The sequence below is a fragment of the Bactrocera tryoni genome, chromosome 1 (genome assembly GCF_016617805.1).
Source record: "Bactrocera tryoni isolate S06 chromosome 1, CSIRO_BtryS06_freeze2, whole genome shotgun sequence".
NCBI classification, from domain to species: Eukaryota; Metazoa; Arthropoda; class Insecta; order Diptera; family Tephritidae; genus Bactrocera; species Bactrocera tryoni.
This window is the reverse complement of record NC_052499.1, coordinates 72,794,633-72,822,148: the sequence shown is the minus strand read 5'-3', so window position 1 is coordinate 72,822,148 and position 27,516 is coordinate 72,794,633.

Here is a 27,516-nt window from a genome sequence, read left to right as displayed (position 1 = left end):
GGTGTGGAACGCATTCTTACTCGATTCGTCCCTATAAAGCTGATATTTTTCAAACAGAGTAGGTACCGTAAAGAGGTCTATGTGGATATGCTTGATCTTGAATTCCGATTCTACATTCACGAAGAACAATATAACTGCCGATGAGAATTGTGGAAGAACAATTCATGACTGCTACCGAATTTAAAGCCAAGCCACAATGAATACCATCGATTAACCACCGTATTCGCTAGATTTGGATCCGTGTGATTTTTTCTTGTTCCCCAAACTGAAATTGCCGCTTCGTGGAACCCATTTTCAGTCGATTGAAGATATAAAACAAAATTCGCTGAAGGCCATCCCAAAAAGTGCTTATGAAAAGTGTTTCGAAGACTGGAAAAATCGATGGCATAAGTGTATTACATCTGGTGGGAAAATATATGTGACATACTGATCTGAAAATTTGCACATGTTTTTTTTCTTTCGAAGATGTCGGAAGTGCCGACATTGGGTCCCTATAATATATAGTTGCTATACAAACTGTCCCATCTAAATCAAGTTCTTGCATAAAAACTTTTGCATTTCGGATCATGCACCTGTAAAGGGTGTTATAGCATCGGTGCAGCCGATATGTTCATATTTAAATAGGAATTGAAAATTCCATCATTTGTTCTTCAGAATTCTCAAGTGTTTTCCATGGCGCTAAAAGTCATATTCGATGAGTTCTGTTAATTTTTTCTCAATTAGTAAATGCGTTACGATACATATGTATAATAGATACAGATATATAGAAGGAGAATTAAGTGCGACAGCTGATTAGAAACAGTAGTTTAAATAATTAAAGTTTCTTGTTGTGCTAATTTTTATTAATAATATTGTTGATTTCTGGTAAGGATGTGTTTCAAAGTTGTGGTTAAAATATATTAAAATGTATTATTCAAGTTTTTTAAAGAGGAAACGCTGCAGCTGTACGCCTGCCCTACTTGGTTAGATTTTTGACCTTCGTCAGTCTGGAAGGACGTACAAAGAAATTTTTAATCAGGTCAAAAAAATTGCTTTCAATGTCCTCAAACAAATACAGAATTTTAAAACTATTGCCAATGTTACACGCAAAGAAAACACCTTAAAATCGCAACAGAAATAGATCGCTGAATTACTACCATCGCCCGAAGGGACCCAAAATTTAGTTGCACTGACGTTCTACATAAAACTCAAGACGAATATAATGTCCAAATATGCAAGAAAACAATTTCCCGGCGTTTGGTCGAATTTGGACTCCACGGTAGGGCAGCACGCAGGAAACCACCTCTGACTAAAATTCAAAGTAAACAACGCATGGACTTTTCAATGGCAGTATGTGTTTGGAGCGATATAACCAAAACTAATCGCATAGATCCTGATGGTCGAAGGTATGTTCGCCGACCAATCTATCAATAATTTGATCTTCGCTATGTTTCACGCGTGGTGAAGCGTGGTGGAAGATCAATCATGGTGTGGGAATGTTTTTCCTGGAATGGTGTAGACCCGCTCCATAAGATTGATGGAATTTTAAACAAGGAAAAATACGTCGACATCCTAAAAAATTTTATTCTGCCATGGACTAAGGAGGAGTTTGCCTGTTATATGGAAATTCCAACAAAATAATCCAAAACATATGGGAAAGTTGACACAAAAGTTTTTTGTTGAAAATTTCATTAATGTTTTGCAGTGGCCTAAAAAGAACACTTCTGTGTTGATGTCAAAAAAGCTGTAGGTACCAAAAATATCACAAATATGGATGTCCTTTTTGATGAAATTAGGACGGCATGGTAAGCAAGTATGTGAAGCAGTATTAAAGTAGGGTTAAGTCCCAAAATACTAACTGAAAGTAAGCAATTTTTTTAACAACAGTATTTTTTGCCTATAAAATATTTTACACATTTTTGTTAAAATCTTCAAATTTAAAATTTTTACTATTAGACTACAAATTTAACGTAAGTTTCAATAAAATGAGTGAAAAAACAGTAAAAATAAGTGATTTATTGGAAAATAACATCATTTACTTTAAACTATGTAGTGTTTCTAATTAGCTGTCAATAGCTGTAGAGTCTGGAGGAATGGAAGTTCAACTAATTATTTTATTTTCAGGGTAGAGTTATGAGAAAATTTTTTTTGCCACGAATTTTTCTAAGCTCATAATGAATTTTATATCGATTTTGATTTAAAAAAAAAAGGAAAAATGTATTTAGGGAAGCCCGGAATTAAAAATTTGTCGATTAAAATCAATAAACAGAATGTCAGCACTATAATTGGCTTGGTAGCTTTAAATATGACAGGATCGGTGAAGCTTAAGTTACTTAATATTGGGAAATCAAAAAATGCTTCGGGACGATAAAAAACTTTGATTGGAAAAAGTATCGATGTCAAGCGAATTTACTTACTTTTGAAGCTGTCAAAAACGTTCAGAACTCAATATAGAAAAATAATATCTCTTCTTGATAACAGCGCATCCCAATAAAGCCAAAAATTATTGAAAACATATAAAGTTTGTTTATTTCCTTTCAAACATGACCTCAGTTATACAGCCTTGGTGCACCGAGGCATTAATTCCTAACCTAGAACAGCGTTACAAAAAGCGAATGTTACTAAATGTTTCAAAATATTTGAATAAATCTGTACTTATCAACAAAACCTTCTTCAAAAATTCCCTATTACAAATTTTCTAAATCACAAAGGTTTTTTGTCTTCTTGATTCGTTATATGAAAGTTCGATTGCAGTAAAATAGAGAGAAAGAGCTATAAAGAGTGTAAAGTTAATTTTTGAAGTTTACTTCCTGACTGGTTGCTTTTAAATTTGATGTATATTGTCGAAAAAAAGTGTATAAATGATTGGTACCTCAGCCTTGGACAGAATTATTTTGCACCGTTTTTGCCTAAACAAAAGGTTCTCAAGGTCTTCGCTTTGCTGATAAGATTTAGGAATTGAAAACCATCACCTTAACCTAAACATTTTGAATCTGAAGGTTTTGGTTGAGCTACTCAAATGGTTTCTTCTAAAAATGGCTCTCCATGTTTGCATCAAATGATTGTTCTAAATATTCACAGTCGCTTAATCTGTTTCAATAGGTATTATGTATATACCAAACTGTCAGATGGTGGAAATTAAATAAAAATACTACATTTCTTAATATAAAATGGATTAATTTCAATCAGAGGGGGAAAAACTGCTAGATATTTGATTTGGATATATGTTCATTACCTGTAAGTTCATTAAAGTAGCTTATAACCTTGTTAAAGCTTCACCAATACTAGCTCAATGGGTTAACCTTAGAAGTTATCGCTGTGGGCAAATTTTTAATGACATTTCGAGAACTTTATTAGCCATACTGCTTTCCTATCTACCATATACTCTTATATAGGTAAGTACATAACATATTTTCAACACTACCTATATAATGCACATTTGTGCACTATTTTCCTTTGGCAGAAATTCCAGTAAAGCAGCGAACCGCTGAGAGTATTGGTGTGCGTTGCATACCCACCGACCAACCGATAATCGTCGATTAGATTGACAACTCTATTGCAGCTGGCAAATATACATTACTCTTATTATTCAATTAGTCTGCACGAATTGCATTTTCTGTTCGAATGCGAATTGAACTTTTCAAATGCACATGTATGTACAGTTGTGAATGTGTACGTGTGAGTACATATACTAGTGGGGTAGCGAAGGCGGAGTACGGCTATATGAGTTATGTTCACTGTAAGAGTACCTCATAAAGCTTACATGTGGTCTAGAACTAGGAGAAATACATACATAAGTTGAAATTTCTATAATAAACCGTTCGGAAGGGTAGCTTAGCTGAAACAAAGGAAGATTAGACACTATTATATGAAGATTGTATATAAAAAATTGTTTGATATTAACCAAAAATTAATATTTTATGAGTAAATAATTATGGAGACTCTGCCTTAATGTATTTACTGTTCTTTCCAAATTATAATTATCGAACAATTCGCTTTTTAATATTTACAAAATAATTGCATTATAATTTTTAATAAAATTAATTCGAATAAGAATTTCTAATGTTTTAAGGTAATTAATTTACGTTTTTGCAATTTTATATTTCATTAATGCATACAAGAACATTATTTTTGTTACATTTTTCTTAACGAAACATATTTTAATGATTTTTCTTTGCTAATATTAATTATAATTTAGCTGCAGATTATATACATAATACAAATAAATACTTATATACATGCGTAATATTTTATTGTGGCCATTATTTTTGAATTTATTGCGAGAAATTTATTACACCATTAAACAAGAATAAATCAATAGATAAGTCAGTTTATTTATACAGTAATGGTTTTATGCATGCGATTCTGGAACTAAACAATAATTTCGTCGTTTAAAGATCAGCAAAAGTTCTAATATATTCCCAATTTTTTCGGTAATAAGGAGTTTACCAGTCTACAGAAATTAGGTTAATTTTGATAACACTGGTTAATAAAATTTCAACTTTTTTGTCAATTGAAAACTCATATCAAATTTTGAATATACCAGGACCCTTCCAGAGAAGTTATTGCTTAATATAGAAAAAATATTTATGATTTTTATGAACATTTGGCTTCATAGTTAGGCCATGTCGTTTGCATGGAAAATGATGCGAAAAACTCCCTCGACTCGTGACCCAAGGGAACCGAGGGCGCCCATGCATTCAATGAAAGGACCAAGTGCGTATCGACCTAACTGCATTTGGGATGTACAACTGGCATGACCTCACAAATGATTGAGAAAGTATTTTTACTTCTCCAACAATAATCTGTTAGCATGTTAGCGCTGCATCCCCTTGGACATACTACTCCCCAAAGATTGATATGACATTATAAATTAGTAGAAAATTTTGGAAAAGGGTCATCAAACATTTCTATGCAAGTATTTCCATGTTCTTCTTCAAAGCTCTTATCCTTTATCAATTGTATTAGTGGACCTACAAATATTTCTTCTTTAAATTTGGCGCTTCAGATGCTGACTTAGAACAAGTTCCGGATGATAATCCTGATTTTCTGATCGATTTGCAGGCTTTGGAACAGGCAGTTCGACACTATGTATGATGGGTCTGTTTGTCAAGACAAGTTTGAATATTGGGTAGTGTGCTTGGACTTGGTTGTAATGTATTTTGATTGAGTCAAACAAAATTAACAGTCACTCACATGATCCTTTAGTAAGTTCCAAATCATTGACATAGCAAATGGTTTAAGTCTATGCTTTTGTTTAATACGATCTAATAGTAATCTCCCACAGGTTACACCACATTTAAGGAAACCAGGAGTTTATTCTTCACATTCCAAAATAGTCTAAATAGGACTGTTTAATTAATGACGTGAAATTCCGACACTGAGATTTAAAAGTTAATTTTCCACATACACGACAAAAACTGTCGTAGTCGTTAGAACACTGACCCGAACACCTCTATAGCGCTGGACAAGGAAACTGTAAATTCACTATTTATTTGGGAGTCAATTGCACCAAGTGCAAGCTATCTAGTTAATGATTGGAAGATTACGATGTATGGAAAATGCTTGTTTCGAAGTTGCTTAAGGGGGTTATCCCATGTGACGGTTTGTTTTTTAAGGATTTTTTAGGGTTTTTTTCTACGGCCGGTAAATATATAGAGCTTTAGGTTTATTATAATTTATTATGTATATGTCGACAGTAGAAATGGAATATTTGAGTGTAATATTGCGAATAACATGAGTTACAGTCGAACAGCTCCCTCTTCCAACTGCTTTTTCTTTTAAACGACTTCGAATTTTTAAAAATCACTTTACTACCGTTTAGGAAGAAATTATGAAAAAAAGAAGTCGATTTTTTGATCCCATTGCTTGGGGAATGGTTCAAAAGAAAAGAAAATTTTGTTGATGGGGACTTGTGAGGCTATAATTTAAAAATAGAAAACAAATGTAAACAGAAAATCTTGTATTTAAGAATAGTTGTATTTTTTTTAAGTTTCTATCTAGCTGTAAATAGATATTAGGTAATGACACTCAAGTTAAGTTTTATCTGAGAGAAAGATATTTTATTTCAAATACATGAACCCGGATTTACTATCGGACAAGTTTTGAAGTCCGATGTAATTGTTGAACGCTTTAACTTTACAAGTTGCAACTTAAAGTTGTGATAAAATTTGTGTAATTTTATAAAGGGTGATCCATATCCTGATCACGTTCCTTACTTAAAAAAAAAACAAAACATTGAAAGTTCAAATTTAATGAGGAATGTTTATTATAATTCGAAATAACATTACTTGGCGTTTATTTTTTGAAGATTGTCTATTTCCAATGTTGGCCACGACTACGTCCAAGATGGTCCATTCGTTAAGTCCAATTTTCGATGATTCGTTCGATCATTCCGACTGGTAACCAGCGATTGACACACGTCATGTTTTACACCAAGACCTGAATTGAAACGGGAAAAAGTATAACCGTGTGATCTTGGTGCCAAATCGATCGGTCCAAAACTTGAAATTATCTACTCAGCGAAGTGTTCTTTCAATAAATTCATTGATTGATTCGATTCTCACCGACATCAGTTTTTTAAGAAATAGAGAATGATGATTCCAAACCGTTGCTTTTTCTGGATGAAAGGGCCCATTGAGCCAGAAATGTGTCCCATCGCTGAACAACATTTGGCTCGAAAACGTCGGATCTCCTTGGAACTTTTCAATAGCTCATAAGAGCGAAGCGATGCCGCTTGGGAAGGTCGAGCGCCTTCAGCTCCACGTTAAATGTTCCAGTAATAACAGAAACAGCGAACAACGTAAACCAGCAGCCCGAATCAGCTGATACGACCTATCTTATGAGAGCGCAATGTAAATGATCAGCTAACACCGCTTCTACCGCCCGCTTTATCGTAAGAGACCGTAAAATTTCCCACGATTTGGATTTTTCCCGTAGAAACGAGTCAGCTGATTGCTCACTCACAACGCAGGGTTACCGTCTCGATATACTGTTGTAATTATAAAAATTGTCTTCAATATGTTTGAAATTTTCTTAAACTAACTCAAAAACAGAGGCGAATGCTATTATTTATAAATACATAAACCATTTTTAATAGTTTGATTTCAGTTTTGATATTTTATATTATGAAAAATTGTAATTGAAAACTTAGATGTGTACAAAACTATATATGCGTATTCAACAATGGCAACATGGTTCAAATGAAAACAAAACAAGAAAAAACGTTAACTTCGGCTGCACCGAAGCTAATATAGGGTATACACACACAGGTGCATTTCTTTTATATTATTACTATATGCTATAGTAATCTGATCTGAACAATTTTTTCGGGATTATATTATTACTTTAAGCAGGATTCCATGTCAAATGTGAAAGTTTTCCATACAAGAACTTGATTCCGATCGTTCAGTTTGGATGGCAGCTATATGTTATAGTGGTCCGATATGGGCAGTTTCGACAAATGAGCAGCTTCTTGAAAATAAAATGACGTTTGCCAAATTTCAAAACGATATCTTAAAAACTGAGGGACTAGTTCGTATATATACAGACAGATAGACAGACGGACATGGCTAAATCGACTCAGCTGCTCAACTTTCGACAAATTTTGATCTCCACGGGCGGCAACTGAGGAAGGGAGGAGCAGAATTCGTTGTTTCTGCTAGAAACGACGCCGTATCAACTCTCCACGGTCTTCGTGTACCCTCTCAGCCACGATTGCTATATTTCTTCACTGCGTGCTGGACGTGGTTTATTCGGTCGAATATTATCCAATAATGAATGCTGGGTCTCTAGAAGGATGATGGTGATGCGAATAGTATGCTCAGTAGGCCGTTTATGTTCACCATAAGTTGAGCAATACTGAACAAACATAACATGAAAGATGGACACTACTCACGCGTGTCCTGTCAAAAAAAGCTATTGAAAAAAGCACCTCTACTTGGATCATCCATTATTTTAAAGACATTTCTTCACTACTGACAATATTATTTGTCAATATTATTACTGAAGGAGAAATCCATTCAATTTGTTAAATCCAATAAAAAAAATCGATATTTTAATATATGTATGTACATACATACATATGTTCGCAATTAAACCATATAAATATATACTAAACATTTAAGAAATATATGTATAACCGTAAAGTATATGCATATTTATATATACATATGTAAAAATATGTGTGTATTTAATATACATATGTGTATAAGTAAATGCACAATTGCTGCTGTATGGCTAATTGGATTTCGCATCAACGACCATAATAAAAACAATAACAAGTACAACTGCGTATAACAACAATAAAACGCAAAGCAATTGCGATGCAATTTTAATGCAAAATAACAATTTCCACACAACAATAAAAACAATAGTGACGGCAAATGTAACTACGACGGCACAGTCAACACATACACACACACACACACGCACAAACAGGCTCGGCCATAAGCCAACATTACAACAGCAACATAACAATGTTTGGTGAAATTTTTATTTCATTTCTTTACTTTTATTTCGGTTAATAACAGCAACAGCAGCATTAAACATCGACAGCGACGACGACGGCGGCAACAGCAACAGCAACAGCAGCGGCAAGCGGCAGCAACACGAAATTGATACTTGGTATGAATACAAAATTAGTTTCACCTTTGCAAAGACAAAAGAGCTCAGGCGCATGAATGCCAATTGGTATGTGGCATGCAGCATGCGGCATACGGCATGTGGCATGAGGCATGAGGCATGAGGCATGAGGCAAGTGGCAATCAGTAAACACGAAGTTGTAGACTACACGTTGCATATCGCATAACGCAGCCATGCCAACACAATTACAGCGCACACACATCCACACATATATAAATATTATGGTACTTTGCCATTTTGTGCAACTACAACAACAGCAACAAGCACAATTACATTAATAATAAGACAACCTGCAAGCACACCGTGAACCTCCATAGGCACTCAGCGCTGGCAGCGAAGGCAGATGAGCCTTTGCTCCCCCCCCACGCTGACACACCAGCACAACCCGGACTTTATTGGCAACTCATGGAATATTTAACCAATGCCGTTGCTCCCACAACAATATTTGCTGCTCCATAGCTTCGCTTTGCCTTAGTTTCGAAAATCTACACAAGTTCCATTGTTTCGGCTCTACGACCTCTCACCGTCCCACCGACAAGTTCACATGTTTCTGTTCGGAGGAGTGTCAATCTTGTTAAAAGTACTCTGTCTTCTGCGGTAAAGTTTGTGGTGCTGATGACTTTGCTTTTGGGCATTTGGCTGACAATTTTCTCTAAGTGCAGAGGAGCGTTTCCCGGAATGGAGTTGGACTTTCATTTTCTATGCATTTTTATTTCTGTCACATGACCATAAATGTAAATGTTCTCACTAAAATAGATGCGATGCCAATCATTTTGTGGACGTACCTTTATATATACATACATACATATATGCACTGCTTGATAGTCTTCACATGACTGCAAATCCTTTGTGGTCTATTTTCGGTTAAGTTATGATCATTGTATTAAATCTCTTAAAAATGTGATGAGGGAAAGAGTCACTTCAATTTTTTTATATGGATGGCGCTCCATGTTTTTTGGAACAGTTAATACCTACACCTAATAACTACAGCTTAGCAAGACTCTTCCAGGGCAGGCCCGAGGCACTTTACCGCCCTAGGAAAGTTTGTGCGGAAGGCATTAAAATATGTTTTGCTGGTGTTAAATATCGTATATAAGTACCGTGCGAAATTGGAATCTTGCCCAGAAAAGTATTATCAGTCTTTTAACGAATTACTAACACTTTCGCAACTGTTCTAAAATACAATTCGGTTAAAGCTCACCACCATCGGCATTAAAATCCATTGCACATAAAGCAATTTCGCTGGAAGCTTCTGTCGATTTGTTGCCAACTGCATATGTCTGTATGTATGTACATTATGTACTGCCTGCCCTTCACTCCGTCCATGCGGAAGCATTGTGCACAATCGTCTGCTCTAACTTTGTCGTCGTCGGTTAATGTCTTTCCAATTTCGTATCAAACCAAGTGGCAGCATTAATTATGTATGCATTCGAGAAGCCAATTGCTATGACCGTTATATTCAGTGTTGGTGCGCACGAAATGGGTTGTAAAAATTTTACTAGGCCAACAAAGACGCAATTTATTTATATTTATTGCTGCAATTTTTGGTAAATCTGTGGAAAAGTTGGTTTCCGTGATTTCGTGCGTGTTCGTCGGGCATTCTGGCATTCAGGTATTGCCATTTGATTAGGTATCATTTTTAGTGTGAAAATTGAAAATGTCAACGTTGGTTTTACTGTTATAAATTGTATTTTACGAGAGGTATATTTAGATTGTGGCAATATAAGTCATTGTTTGGTTAATATGTGAGTACATTACCCAATTTTGTGGATTATTTTTGAAAGCATAGACTAGTGCAGAAGCCTTGTAAAATTTATAGTAGGTTGAGACCCTTTGGAAAGGAAAGCTAAAAAAAAGAATAAACTAAAAAGAATTTACGAACGATCTGAGGGGAGAGAAGGGGAGGGAGGGAGGTGTGTCGTTACATTTTTTTTAGGATTATAAAAGGGTTTATCTCGATTTCCTCCAAAACTACGAACTCTATAGAAAAAAGTTATAAGGACAACTTGTTGGTAATGAATAGAGCTAAGCCTTTGTATAAACATCTTTTCCACATAAGTTTAAAATTCATGTGAAAAATTGAAACAAACAAGTTGTTGGGTTTTTTATCTTGTAGTTACAAAATTATTATTTCAAAGGACTTTTGTGTACGTATAAAAAGTATTCTTTAAATTTGAAATATGAAGCGGAAACTATATTTATAAACTCGAAAAAAACATAATACAATTAAAAAATTTCACATAAAAATATCTTATTTTTTTAAGTCAGTATGCTTTATGTTTTTTGAAATCTGTACTTTCTGATTGTAAAAAAAAATATACATTACTATGGTAAATTATTTTAGAAAATGCATAAAAGACCTGAATAAACAGCCGATATTCCCATGGAACTATTTACGTAACCATATTTTGAATAGCTGAAATTAAATAGATTTAGCATGAGCTAATGGTATGCTATCAAAATTACACGAACCTCAACTTCACCCGGGCTGGACACTGTTTTAAGCAGATGTTACAATAGGAATTTGATTCCGGTATTGGAACTTTCGGAACAATTAAGGTACACCGTTTCTAATCAAAAAGAGAATGCTGGTTTAAAATATTACTGTGGGCAAAAAATAGTAAGACTTTTTAAATTAAATTTCGCGCGAAAACTCATTTGACGATTCGTTCATTTTTCTAGGTTCGTATGACTGTCAGTGATACTGTGCCCAACTTCACATCAAAATAATCATTCGTATTTGGTATACGCTTGTCTTTCTAAAGTATTCGGCGATTTTTATAATGAGTGAAATTATTCAACATTGAAGTTCGATTAAATTTTTTGTGCGGAACCAAATTTCAGGTGCCGAAACGTTCAAAATGGGCCTTCGGTGATAATTGTTTGTTGCGAGCAAGTGTTTTTGATTGGTACAGATTTTTCAAATAGGGTCGAGAACGCGTTGACAACGAACATCGGCCCAGAACGGCAATCAACATCAACTGATGATCAACACGTCAATAAAATAAAGGAATTGGTGCTTGAGAATCGACCATTAATTGTCAGAGACTGGCATCGTTGGAGTATCGGAAGGATCAGTGAAAACCATTTTGAAAGATCATTTGCGCCTAAGAAAATCGAAAGCACGATTGGTACCAAAATCACTCAATATTTTCGAAAAACAACGTCGTGTTAACGTCTGTGTTGCATACTGCATTGATTCTTCGTGAGTTTCTCACAAAATTTTCAACCAATATCGTGCGGTAACCACCGTATTCGGCTGATTTAGCTCTGCGTGAATTCTGGCTATTCAGCAAACTGAAAAGACCATTTAGCGGAAACGGTTTTGAGTCAATTGAACACAATAACCGTCAATCGCTACACCCATTGAAGGCTTTTCCGGTAATTGACTTTAACAACTGTTTCGAGGATTGGAGAAAAACGTTGGCACAAGTGTACATATTTCGGACAAAGGGGATTACTTTAAGATTAGAATTAGATTTTAAAGAATAAATCAAGAATTTTAAAATTTTGAACAAAGGCTTAATAATTTTTGCTCATAGTAGTATACGAGTATCTATTTGTCAAGAACTCACAAAGTGATTTCTGATAAAGAAAAGTCGTTTTATAGTGTACTTCGCCTAGTTAGAAATACATCTTGGTTATTGTTTTATAATATATATTGAGATTGATGCTGTGGGTTTACTAGTAGTAATCAGAAGAAATCAGAGGAAAATTCTTTCATAATTTTGAGATACACAATGTCTTTTCCAGAAGGGTTTTTACTTAAGTTAAATATATTTACATTTTTTCTCTGAATTAATTAACTTTTGATTAGATCGTTTTCGCTAATCGCTTCCTTTGTGTACAACCAGTAGTTTGTTCAGGTCAGGAAATATTTTTTGAGGTGGCGAATTTAAATTCCAGCCAATTGCATGGTTCATAGAAGTTATGACTATAGAGATGTTTCAACCTTAGTCTAGCGACAGTTGAACACTGGAGGAGAAATATATAGTATATGTGTCTACCTCATCTTTTTTCCATGTAGTTCTAATTTGCGTCTTCGAAAATCCTTAGTCTCACCGCATGAGAACCAATAAGACAGTGTCCACTTAGGTTTCAGATGAGCCAGTGCAGGTTTAGTAGTACTTAATATAGCGATTTATAGTATATTAAAAACCAAAAGAAGACTAGAGAGGAACTAACATCATTTAGTTTCAAATAAATATAACCACAAATTGTTTTGAATTTTAAAATGAGCTCTAAGGAACTATGTATATAATTCACGTGTCATGCTGGGACTTGTGACTGCCAGCGGCCATTTTGAAAAAGTTCCCGCTACACCAACTGAATTCAATTCCACATTTGTAATGCAACTATAAAGTAATTGTTGTTGCAGAATTATTATTGCTTGACGAAACAAAGAGAAGAAATCATGAAAGAGCAGAATTCGTTTTGAATAGTTAGTGGAAACAAGGCAGAAAGGCAAAAGAGAGGAACAAGCGAGCTCGTTGTATTGGATGTACTATGTGCATCGAAAATTGAGAATTGCGGTGAGTGTCAACATCGGAATTCCCCTTCGTTACAATGAAATGTCGTTGCTGCAATTGTCGTCTTTGTTGCAGTGAGCAAAAAAGCAAAAACAACGAACAGAAACAAAAATTCCAATTGTCAAGTCAAGTTGGTGGGTGGTTATATATGTACATATATGTACGCACATACATATATACTTACGTAAAGAAAATACTTGCCAGTCAATGACGCCAACTTTTGTGTGGGTATGTAAGGTGGTATACCGAAGCGACTGGTCCGCGTAGCAAAAAAAAAAACCAAATAAAAGAATGAAGCTGGGAAATCTCACAGGAAAAATTGTGGCAGCTAGAAATCTGCAATACCCCGTGTTACTTACATTAATGAGTCGGCAAGTGAAATTTTTATTAACATTACATAACTGCATAAGCAAAAAGCTGTTCAAATTAATCATTCAGTCACTGAGCCAGCCTTTAAAAATAATTACACATTTTGTTCACTTTTTTCTAATTTACTTTTCATACCCTGAACAGGGTATATTAAGCTTGCGATGAAGTTTGTATCCCAGAAAGGAACGTCGTAGACCCTTTACAGTATTAACATATATAAGTTATTAAAGTGATTTACCCATGTGTGTTCATCTGCATATACGCGAATACAGCTCGATATCTCAAAAAATGAGGAACTAGCACTCCCCGATGGTTTTTGAGATATTAATTTGGAATTTTGCATACGGTCTTTTCTCACTAAGAAGCCTTAGCATATGGATGCCATAAAGCTGACCGTTCAAATGCAAGTTCTTGGATGCGAAACTTTTTTATTTGACAAGATATATGTACATAATAACCAAGTTTAGCAAGATTATTATTCAACGCATCGCTACAATCTCCGAACAAATTGTTCAGATCGCTTGACTATATCATACACCTGCCATTCAAACTGGCCGATTAAAATCAAGTTCTTTTAAAGACAAGCAGGTACTTACTTTTACTATAGTGATATTTTGTATTTATGAAAGGTATTGTAGCTTCGGTTCAGCAGAAGTTAACGTTTTTTCTTGTTTTTGAATTTTAATTGGTACGAAAAATGAAAGAACGTACCATATACATGCGTATATACATATTTATGTACCATACCATAAGTGTGTATATGCGGCTATCAGTCTAAACAGATTCATTTATTATTTTTTAAGCGCTCATTTAGAAGCACTTGCAGAATTGCTGATAAACTGTAGGAAAAAATTAAAAATATGAAAAATGATGTGTGCACTTGACATCCAGATTCCGTTAGAAGAAGCTCACGCTAAATTAAAATTTCAGAATGTTGCACGGAATGTGTTGGAAAGCAAAAAAATGATTTAAGAAGAATACAGATGGTTTTGCAATTATTAAATATTTTCATAATTTTGACTGATGAGTGTTTGGAGTTTTTCTTTCTCCAACAGTTAGATACCTTGACATCTATAAATTACAATCAAAAACTTCATTTTATGAAAATTAAAGAAACTTAAATCCATTCAGAATTTGGTTTAACGATTCAACGTAAAAGCATGGTGTAAACGCATGGCGGTTTTAGGGGTTATATACCTTCTTTAATTTCAAAACATCGAAATATTGCTTTATCTTAAAGAACAAGTCCTTGAGAACATTTTCTCAAATTTTCTTAGATATTCGAGCGGTAGAAAAAAAGTTACAGCACTTCTAACCGCGCGCCTCGTTGCGGCCCCAAACCCGAGCGGCCAGCTTCACGTGCGAATATCTCGAAATAGTGTTTTTTGAAAAATTACTTTGCGGTGACATGGATTAGCGGAAAACTACTGAACCGATTTTCTTCAAATTTTTTTTTAAATGTTTGTAATGAAATTTTTCTGTGCTTGAACGATCGACTTTTTACGCACAAACTCGCTTTCGCCGAAATGAAGTTTTTAGTGAAATTTCTATTGATCAAAATGTGCACAAAAAAAATCATAAAAACGATCGTTCAAGCACAAGGAATTACACTAAACTAATGAAATTTGTTTACTTTTATGATTTCAGTTGTCTTGTTCGACCTGGGGAATTATCACCGCAAGGCTCTGCCAAAAAAAGGCCTCTAAGGGAAACAGCCACCTCTTAAAAACTATTTGATATTTTTCCACGAAATTTCGCACAAACATTGCTAGTAAAGTGTACTATCAAAAAATAAAAACATTCGTGTAATGAAATAATTGCTACATACCTAAAAAAAAATCCAAACTTTTTCTTCGATAAGGAAGATATACAACCCCTTTAGTTAGTCCACACCCAGTTGCAGAGGAAACAAAAGTCCACTATCTCATATTTACAAAGCGCTGATTGAAAGTGTGTTAGAAATATCAGATTTCTAAACTAGACATTTCAAAGGCATGAAATATTGGACATGAGAGAACTCTAAACGTGATAGATGCCTCTTTTTATTACTCCAGATAGCAAGAGTAATCGTGTCTCTATTGCATAAAACTGTTAGATGTTATTTAAGCGGTTACATTCACTTGTGAATATTAAAAACATATTACTTACGATATCGAATGTACATATAGTTGAAAATATTATCCGAAAATTTAAAGTTGATCCTACAAACAGTTTCAGAGAAATGCGCATATTTGTTTGAATTCTGCATCTTATTGTAATCGGCTACCAAAACTTTAAAAGCGTTTCTCTCGTAACACTTTTCAAAGTGAGGAAAATTTCACAGGACCTTCTTAGATACATTTTACAGGAAATGATCGAAGATATAGGACTTTTGATGATTTTTGGATTTGAGATAGTTTTCCTCGCCGTCAGGCACCTTTTTTCGGAAGACATCCCAAAGATCGGGGTCTAGATCAAAGAAATCCAAATTTTTTTTAAAACGAATCGCAGATTTGTAACGTACATTAATTAAAGTCTGTAAATGTCCCTTCAAAAAAGAAATCACTTGGATATGAATTAAAATTAAATTTGTCTTCTTCTTCTTTATTGGAGTAGACACCGCTTACGCGGTTATAGCCTAATTAAATTTATGCATTTCGCAGAAGATTCTGTGTTATTTTGTGAGATATATACATACATAGATCCGTTGATACAAATCAGATTAATTTAGATAAATTCAATAAAACGACTGGTTATAAAGTATTTAATTGAATATTTTATAATTTTGATAATGTATGGTATTTCGATATGATATAAAGCACTAGCTTAAACTTGTTTGTACTTTTCCAAAGTATTACTTGTTAACATTTAATGATCAATTGTATTTAAGAAGTTTTACGTCAGCTCTTAGGCGTTAAAGCTATTATTCATCCTTTCACTTCTTGAATCCAAAAACATACATAAAAAGAAGTGTAAAATGTTTTCTCGTTTTTTGGTTTAACAGATTCCGATTGAATGCTCTTATCTGATATTGTATCTCATTCTTAATGTATTTGAGAAAAAATTAATGTGGTTCACATTTGGACTAATGAATATCGAAAAAAAACTGATTTCGCCTTTTGTTTTAACTCTTAAACATGTTAATGAATTGATTTTAAAAATTATCGCGATTTAATTAGCATTTAAAATACAAATTAACACACTCATCGCCAACAACAAACGCGAGTAAGAAACACTTGTGTTGCTGTTTATAAAAAACAATAAACTTTAAATGACATCGACAAGCATAATATTAAAAAGCTTTTAAAGATCACTAATACGCGGAATGCGTAGTCATAATATCGCTTTTGGCTTTTATTAACGGCGACAGGTACGAATATGTACAGTTTTATATACATATATACATCCGAATAAATATAGAATCGAATATGAATATATGTATGACACAAGTAGGGTGATTCGTGCTTTACGTGTTTGTTAAATTTTTTAAACTCTTGCAACTTGTTGCTACAGAGTATAATAGTTTTGTCTACGTAACGGTTGTTTGTAATACCTAAAACTAATCAAGAATGTTACACACTATATGTACATTAGGGTGCTTCAAAAATTTTTTTTTGAATTTTTTTTCAACTCTTACCCCCTCAAATGTTAGTGATTGACAAACAAAAAATCCTCCCTCAAGCCAGGCGCTGTAGTTTAATTCTAAGGGTCGTAGAAATTTTTAAAGCTTGAACTTTCTGAATATGTGACTATTAGTTGGTGAAATTTTAGTTTGAATGTATAAACGAAAAACCTAAAAAAAATAGCGACCCCTTAGAGTTAAGCTACTGCGCCTGACTTGAGGGAGGATTTTTTGTTTGTCAATCACTAACAATTGAGGGGGTAAGAGTTGAAAAAAAATTCAAAAATGTATATAAATGTATATAAAAGATAAAGATGAGGAAACGAGTTGAATTACTTCCGTACAAGCGATAATTTCAGTTTCATTACAAATTAAGATATCTTGATGAAGCTTAGTACTCGTTTTCTTTGATTGGTATCGCGGAGTCGGTTCATTGCCACGTCCACGTAGTGCTGCTAGGCAAAAACATATAGAGGGCAATAACAAAGATCCAAATCGCTCGCTATACAAATGTATACAAAACACGATACACTCGCCTAGTGAGGTTGTGCGCTGAGTTTGGAATCCGCCATTTAGAAATCACTTCCAATTAAAAAGAAACGGCAGCGAACAAGGTGCATGCATCAGCTACTTTGCAAGGTATAGTCGGATGAAAGCATGCTCGACGATTGGAACCTAAGTGTGTTCCTTCTCCCTACTTAATATGACATATAAGGTATTATCGAGCGTAGTGGGTTAAAGACTGAATCTCACCATCAAAAAACTGATTGGACCTAATCAGTGTGGCTTTAGACTTAGAAAATCTCCGTGAAAGGAAGACCGACACACATCACCTCTTCGTAAATTTTAAAAGCGCGTTCGACAGCGCGAGAATGAACTGCCTCTATGCCGCTTTTTCTGAACTTGGTATCACCGTAAAAGATAATATGGTTGTGTGAACTGACGTTGAGCAACACCAAAAGCTCCGTCCGTCAAGATCGGGAGGACCTCTCCTATGCCAAACAAGGTTTCAAACAAGGCGACTCTCTATGGTGTGACTTCTTCAACCTATTGCTGGAGAAAATAATACGAGCTGCAGAGCTAAATAGAGAAGATACAATTTTCTGTAAAAGTGTACAGCTGCTTCTGTACGCCACTGCGCCGTTAGTTCTGCTTTCTTTGTACTTGATAAGGAAGAGAAGCTTATGGGTCTGATTGAGAACGTGGACAAGACAAAATATCTCACGTCATCAAACCAACAATCATCGCATTCGCCACTTGGTTAAAACCTCATTGCTGACAGTCATAACTTCGAAGTCATAGATATTTTCGTCAATCTTGGAACCGCTATTAACACCAAAAACAATGTCAGCCGTAAAATCCAACGCAGAATCACTCTTGCCAACTGTTGCTACTTTAGACTGAGTAGGCAATTAAAAAGTGAAGTCCTCTTTCGGTGAACAAAGACCAAAATCTACAAGTCACTCATTTTTCCCGTCCTGCTATGTGGTGTGGATGAATTGGCCTTAAGAGTGTTCGAGAGGAAGGTTTTTGCATTGGCAACGGAGAATATCGCAGTCGATGGAACGATGAGCTGTGATGAGTTCAGCGAATCAAGAGACCTCCACTCCGTTGCAGAGATCAGGCCCAGGCTGCTATTATTCATCTATTATAATAACTGTATTTTTTTATTTCTTTTCAGTCGATTTTAATCAGTAAAATCTTTCTCACTGGCAGACACCTCTTTTCGCAGGTCCACCTGAATCAAGGGAATTCACAAATTTTCAAAATAAATCGCCGATTATTAGATTAGATTAGGTATCTGATCTCTTCACATGGCGGGGGATCACACTTAGGCTGTAACATGCAGTCATCAAATAAAAGCAGTTATTAAATAAAAAAACTTCATTAAAGAACTTTTTCTGCCAGTAAACTACAAGTATTCGGAACACTTGATTACATCAGACAATGGTTTTTGATTATGTAGCTAAAGCCAATATTGAAGAAGGTTTTCTTGGTCTGTAAGTAGAAATTTTTCGAAAACTTCGTCCGAAGAGAACGTCTATAAGAATTACGTAAAATTAGTAATCGATTGTTTCAATTAATTTAATTCGGATTAGTAACCTTAATGTAGGACAGATAATGTGTATATTGAACAAAGAAATTTACAGATGCTACATAAGAAACACTCAGAGCAATTTCAAAAAAAAAAATACTCGCTAATTGATGGAATCACTGCTATAAAAATTTAATCATTACGAAAACAAAAGAAATTAAATCGAGTAACCCCAAAAGGAAAGATATGCGACGACAAAGGTAGGAAAATTGTCGCCAAAACGCTCAGAACAAGCCGAAGAGAAACACAGTTGATAAGCAAATTGACGGTAATCCGCCGCAACAAATATGAGTCATTCTGGTGCAGCTCACAGGATATATGGGTATTCACCGCCTCACAACACACATACCTACAGATACATAATGCGTTGGTGTATGTATGTGTTTAAGTGCAGTACACAGGTAAAGATGAATGCATCGGCCAGCGGTAGACGATAACAAGCGGATGTGCGTGTGGAAGGGTACGGCAATTAAACCCTTGAGGTTTCTGTTACTTAAAAGTGCATTGAATTACATACGAATAAGTGAAATAGTTTGCTGACACTTTGCCACACGCCACAAATTAAGTGATTAAGTCCTCTTCTGCTTGTATATGGTATATATTTATGTGAGCATTTATTTCGGGTTCAAGCGTCGATGAGTGATTCAATCTTGCCCTCTTTTAATTACTTGCTGAAGGTGTCATTTTATAGCCTCATTTCTATTCTCGAACGCTTAGCAAATGAGTTTGTCTCTAATCTACGCTCATTATCTGGATCGATATGTGTGTATATTCTACGTATATTTGATCGAGTATGTAGCAAAGCACCATCGTCAACTAACTGGCTAAACATCTCGTTAACTCTACGAGCACTTCCAAACGATTTTTGCCGCCAACAAGTGAGCGCACGTTTAATGGCCTAACCGGTTGGCCATATTTTTCGATCATTTCGACGGTTTTACGATCTGCACTTTTATGGCTATTAGATGTTTCAATTTAACCGACTTTGCAATCAAAATACTTATATACATACGTACATATAGACATGATGTGTTTAGCATATATTTACATTTGAATATACATACATATATATGTAGTCAGAGCATCTGTAAATGTTGGCAGTTTTTGTCTTTTGGTCAGGTCCACTTTTCAAATCGAACACTTAATTATTTTATTGCGTTTATTTTACGATCACAATTTATTAAAGATTTGGTTTCGAAATTTTTTCAAAAACTTTTTACGACTTTCATAACTCACAATTGTTGCGACATAAAGTGTCATTTAAATGTAGTAAATGATCGTCATTAGGAATACGATTTGCATTTATGGGCAAAAATATTGAAAGACATTGTGAGACAAAAGATCTGTATGTGTTTATGTACACATACATATGTATGTGTTGCAAATTCGAAGATTTTTATTGCTCAAGAAGCTAGAAATTTGTAAATGTACGCAGATATAACGGTAAATACATATACGATATTTGTAAGTAAAGAATTGATTGAAATTATTAAAAAAAAGTATATATATAAATATACATTCTCTTCTTCTTTATTGGCGTGGACACCGCTTACGGGGTTATAGCCGAGTTTACAATAACACGACAACGCGCCATTCGTTTTTCTTCGCTGTTTGGCGTTAATTGGATATTCGAAAAGTAGCCAGGTCCTTCTCCACCTGGTCTTTCCAATGGAGCGGAGGTCTTCCTCTACTTACCTGGGGGATACTGTGTCGAATACTGTCAGAGCTGGATAGTTTTAATCCATTTTGACGACTTGACCAAGCCAGCGTAGCCGCTGTCTTCTAATTCGTTGAGCTATGTCAATGTCGTCGTATATCTCGTACAGCTTACCGTTCCATCGACAGCGGTATTCGCCGTGGCCAAGACGCAAAAGACCATAAATCTTCCGCAGAACTTTTCTCTCGAAAACTCGTAACGTCGACTCATCAAATGTTGTCATCGTCCATGCCCTCTGCACCATATAGCAAGCGGCGATGATGAGTGACTTGTAGAATTCGGTCTTTGTTCTTCGAGAGAGGACTTTACTTCTCAATTGTCTATTCCGTCCGAAGTAGCACTTGTTGACAAGATTTATTCTGCGTTGGTGTGTGTCGATACTCTTTTCACGGGTCTTTTCCATGATTTAGCGCATGGTGAATATCTGGTCAATATTTGATTTTCCAGGTCTGAAGCCACACTGATAAGATCCAATCAGTTTGTTGGGGGTGGGCTTTATGAGTGATCATGTTTGTCAAATCAAACTTTAACCATTAATATATATATTATAAACAACTAGATATACAAAAATTCGTAAGAGACCTAATTTAATTTTTTCAATAATATTAGAAAACTATAAGTCGGTAGCCCTTCCCGGTACAATTAAAAGTTTTACTAGGAGAGATTTCTTTAAAGGAGTCTAAGAATCTATTTTTCAGAGTACCAAGTGAAAATATATATACATACATAATTAAGTATCATCCATCTCCGAAATTTAAAAACAGTGTAGCTGTTAAGCAGCTACGAGAATATGTGGAATTGGAAACTTATAAAATATTTATTGATGGAGAATTTACGAGGCGGTCGATAAGTAATTAGATTACAAAAGAAAATCAAATATTTTGGCAACATGGCGATTTATTTCTCAACATACAAGTATTTTTCTTCCAGCTCGATAACCTTGACACAGCAAAATGTGAGCCGACGCAGTATCATGGCTTAAGACAGTAAGTACAGTTAATTCTTAAGGGTGATAGATGGTATGACAGTTTTCACTTTCTTCAAAACATGTCCGCCAGTTGAAGTGCACGGTTTCGATTACTTCTCAGTCTCTGACGTGTTCCAGTGTATCCACATTTCATCGACGGACATGAAAGAATGCAGGAACTTCTTCGATTGTGCTGAACTTAATTTGCATATAACCCACGCAATCTTTTGAGATTTCTAGTGCCTTTTCACCTTCAATAAGCGGTTTGGCAATACAAGGTCGTGGACTTTTGTCGCATTATTATATTGCATGATAGCAAATTTTGATTGCTAACTGGTGATGAGTAAGTTATTATCAGACCGCAGTTCCTTACATATACATATGTATGCATTTCTCAAGTCCTGCCCGAAGTAGTCTATTCGCCATAAATTAATCAACAATTAAGCCAACAAATGCGAATATGATTACTTGCACATTTACAGAATATTTTACATAACAACGCATGCATATTGTATGTACATCTGCCATCACAGGTAAGTAGCACTCGAAACCCAGCACTTGCATCATTTGTCTATTTTATACGAATTTTCATTGTGGCAAAAAGTCTGATTAATTGCTGCTAGCAATCTTAAGCCAAATTGTCGCTGGAAAGCAATTAAGGCAGGCAGACTGAAATATGAGGCGAAAAGAAGAGTAGTGGGCAACGCACTGACATTCATTCATGTGTACATGCGTATGTAAGTAAGTGTGGGTTGTCTGATTATATTTGCAACAGAAGTGCATGTGGCCAGTGTGGGTGGGGTGCCACAACAATGGACACGCGACAATTTAACACCAGACACCGAATGCTGACCACTTTGTTGACGCGTATTTTGTGGTCGTATAAGGCTCAAACAGAAGATCATGCATATAGAAGTATGTATATATACATATGTATGTATGCTTGTATTTTTGTATGTACGTGTGTTTGTATGTGTGTGAATATTTGTTTGTTAGTGCGTGCCTCAGAAGTTAAGACGAGTTTGTTTTCGATCAGTGTAAAATAATTTGGCTTCCTTTGTTATCGTCTGCTCTTCGATATTTTAAGCTTAATAAATAAATTTATGAAAGTGTGACTGTACACTTCACACAAACATACATACAAACAAATATATTTATGCGCGTGTATAATGGTATGTTTCATAAGCAACTTAAGCACTACAAAACTACTAATATTACCCTACTCTCCAGAGGAACGTGGTCATTTAACGGCGCCCAAATAAAAACCTTTTAAGATAAGCGCAGTCCTCTGCGAAGAGTTGCTTGGTCGTACGGCCAGGCAGTTCGGCAGTCGCAGAGTAAGTCGGCCGAGAGAAGAATCGAACAAGCCAAGAACTGAGCAGTTGGTGATCGGTACAAAGTGCATCCAATCAAAATGTTAATGACATTCACTCCAGATTATCAGAAGGCTGACGCGTCGCTGGTTGTTCTTTCCTTGGATGCAGCACGCATGCGTGTAATTGACTATATGCCTACGTACTTATGTATGTGTGTGTAAATGTGGCAATTGTGTGATATTTGTAGCGGCTGCGCGACGCGTTGGCTCCACTTCATAAATATGAGGCTTGTGAATGCGTAAATTTGTGTGTTTGCGTAAATTGTTGTATGGGTATATGTATGTATGTGTGTCGATATACAGACATATTTTCGCCAAGTCGCTCTTTATACCGTAGTTTGCCCTTTTTGGCATAAAATATTTCAGCACTGCCAACTGCATAAATACATACATAGATATGCACATACATACATACATATAAACTATATGAGAAAATCTGTTGTTGTTGTTATTGGTGTGTGGCTGTCAGCGTCCAGTCGCTGGTGTTACCGACGACTTGTCATTTCCATTACGGCCGATGTCGTTTTAGCATTTAACAAATAGTTGAGACATTTACATGGTCCGATAAGAGTGAGTGCGAGCGCCATTCTCACCAGCTGCGACGGAGGCAGCGCACCAGCTACTCACACACACACATGCATGGAAGCTCACGCTCGTGAACAATCGTCCCTGCATCCGTTTTATGTACATACTAGCATGTATGTGTGTATGTTTGTGTCGCTTGACAGCAGGCCAGCCAGAAGGCAAGGTTCGGGTTAATGTGTTTATTTGCAATTTGTAGGGTGTTTGCGCAATTATTTATGCGGCTTTTAAGTGAAGTGTTCGCGCGCATTGCTGCCAAATGGTCGCACGGCCGAAGAGTGATATATTCCATCATTCAATGCGATGGGTAGGTGTTGGTGCGGCGTAATGAAAGTTGAGTAGTGGCAATGTAAAAGTGAAAATTAAATATTTATCAATAAGAATGGAATGAAAATATGAACTATTGAGAGTATGGACAAACATTAGGGTGGTATAAAATGGAATAATTGTTATTCATTCATAAGGAATTTCACTGTATATGTAAATGATCATAGCGGCAAGTTTTGTCCTTTAAGCCGTGTGCGTCTGTTTATCTGTCCTTGTATAGACGCGAACTTGTTCCTCAGGTTTTGAGATATCGTTCTAAAACTTTGCACACATCCTTTTCTCAAAATCAAGCCCTTGTATGGAAAATTTGTTTATTTACAATATATCTTCACGATTTTGGTATAGATTATTGTCCAATACTTTGCTGTAATCCCCGAATATTGTTTTGGTAATTCAAACCAAACGATCAAAACATAGATAAAGATCTTTTTTCCTTTAGTAATCTTAGAATTAAGTTAGAATCGAACATAAACTAAAAGGATAAACTGTTTTCAGATATTCTTTGAACATCTCTTTTACTATAAACACGCAAAGCGCAAACTTGTACTCATTTGTGCTTTCCACGGTACATATATTCCCTAAGTTCACAAAGGACTTCTTTAAAACTTTTTTTCTACATTAATAACTGCCCTAATATGTATACCCATGTATTAACTACCAGTGACGTACTACATAGGAAGTACTTTAAATCAAGACTAATGTAGTTTTCAATATCTAAGAGATCACTGTCAATATCTTGTGGATGCTTTATCCTATTTCTCTAAGACGTTGGGGCTGCTGTATTTAAATCAATGATTTCTGTAATTCAAAGTCTGAAACTGAAGCACTGTTTAGCTCTTTTTGATGTATGCTTTGTGTCATTATCTTGTGAAGTTGCTACATGGGTTAACGAGTTTCATAAAATAGATTTTTTATTGGCTTATTAAATTCTACAACAACTCTAGAACATTGTTCTAAATTTCATTCAAATTGATCCGGGTAATATTTTCGGAGATGTAACTTTGAGAACTTGTGCGCTCGTGGTTAGTTAAGCTATGTGCGCCGTCCTTAAACGTGTTTTTCTCAAAACTGTGTTTTTGAAGTTTTTTGGAAAAATTTCTCCAGAGCTACTCAATCGATCCTCATGAAATTTTACACAGATCTTTGAAATACAATTCTTAGAGACTTGGACGAAGGATTTTTTTTCGATTACAACTATTTGGGAAATTTTAAATTTTTTGCAAAACTGTCTACCAAAAACCCGATTTTCAGTTTCTTTCCTTCGTCCAAGTTCTAAATATGATCCTGTAAGGAGTTATCCTGCCAACGCGGGGCAATGGCCGAGTTTAAAATATTTTTTTCTAAAAACTTCAGAATTACTTTGTTAATAGTCTATGTTTGTAATTATAAAAAAATCTAATAAAATAATTCATTTTATTTTAGAAAAAATTGTTGAAAAAGGCTGGTTTTTATCCGAAGAAACCCGTATAACCGCGTCCTTCATAATGTTATTAATAAAATAAATGGTGTCTCTAGCCGTACATCCTTACTAGATGTCCAACACCATTGCAAAAAAATATGTACATTCGCCATAACATGTTTTTGAAGAGATGTAAGCTCCAAGCTGACTAAATAAAATTGTTCAACAATTAAAAAAAAAATAATTTTGCTTCTATTTCGAGAGATCTTTTTCATCGTTTGAAACGTGAAAAAGCATAAGAAATACGACCGCCGAGCATCGCGCTCAGCAGTCACAATCAAACTTTATAACAATGAAATAAATATGATCTTTGTAAAGTGTTGGCTTAAAAAGGCTTGCTTTTGTCCAAACCCAAAAATTTCCATAAACAATCAAATAGCGATTGTGGTTATTTGACTCATTTGTCATGTGATTTCTAAAGCTTGTAAAACGCCTATTTCTTAAATCAGTACATTAATGTTAGGTACATATAATCGGTAATTAGTAAGCCTACGCACGAAATTTATTAACAAATTTATCAAATCGCCACTTAATACTTAATGTACTACAAATACAAACACGAAAACTTTTATTGTTGTTATTACAGTTTCATGTGTAAATGCGACTATGAATATGAATTTCTTGTATGTATAGTATATGAATATTTATGTTTGACTTTCAATTCTCGCACTGGTCGGCCATCTTCCAACTTTCCCATAACAAGGCCTCCATTTAGTGTTGGACGCTGCTCTGTGTTGGTCTGAAGCTTCAGACTGGCATGAAAATGTATGACTTTGACAGGCCAACAAGATAATATGACAGCACTCAAGTCAGCATTGGCAGCAGTTGAACGACGACAGCACGCACAACCAACGACAATTGCAATAGCAACAGCAACAACAAGGCAGACAACTCGAAATTTGATTGTGTCGAAAAGGTGATGATTTCAGCGCCCCCTAGAGTAAAAGAGGTGCCGGCGTCTAGAAATTAGTGAATGGAATGTTCTTTTTCATCTGCTTCGCTGCTGTCATTAACAAGAAGACAGTTAAGGCAACGGAAAGTAGTATAAAAGCGTACACTCACACGCACTCGCACACAAGTATTCATAAAATTTTATATTTTTGTGTATGTGTGTGTGTGTTGTCAACAGCTTTTGTGGCATAACCGGATGTGAACATTCGACAAGGCCCATTAACTAAAATTATTTGACTATGAAAGCAAGAAAAAATAAATAAAAAACAAAAAAAAAAATGGAAAGAGAAAAATTGCCGAATGTTAAGAAATTATCTTATATGCTCATATATTATTCCTATATTTTATAAAAGTGTGAAAATGTTTGTTGCTTTTTATTGACTAATCGGTCGATTGAAGATACCATTCATTTGTTTATAATTGCCTTCGAGTTTCAGAAACTCATTTGCATATAATGTATACATATACACTCCCATGTGCACGTATATACATACATACATATCATACATAGTACATAATGTGCTGTCAGCCATTTATAAAATGTCACTAATGGCTTTGATTGGAAATCGTCTAAACGAAAAGCCATTAACTTAATATTCTACAGCATTCATAATTTAATTTTTGTTTGGGGAATTTTGGATGATGATTTATTCAAATAATTTAGTATATAATGACCATTCTAATGGTTTTATATAGACAATTACATATGTATGTATTTGGTGAATGCTTTTGAGATAGTTTTCAATAAGCAAAAACGTCGTTTGATAACTTATAGCTTATACAGTTTTACAATAACTATTAGAGTGGATAAAATGAGACCTTTTGTTTTTAGAATAAACATGATAGAGAAAAGGTGTTAAAAAGCTATTACTATTAGGTTTAGTTAGATGTAATTATCCTCGAAAGAACAAGGGCTTGAAGC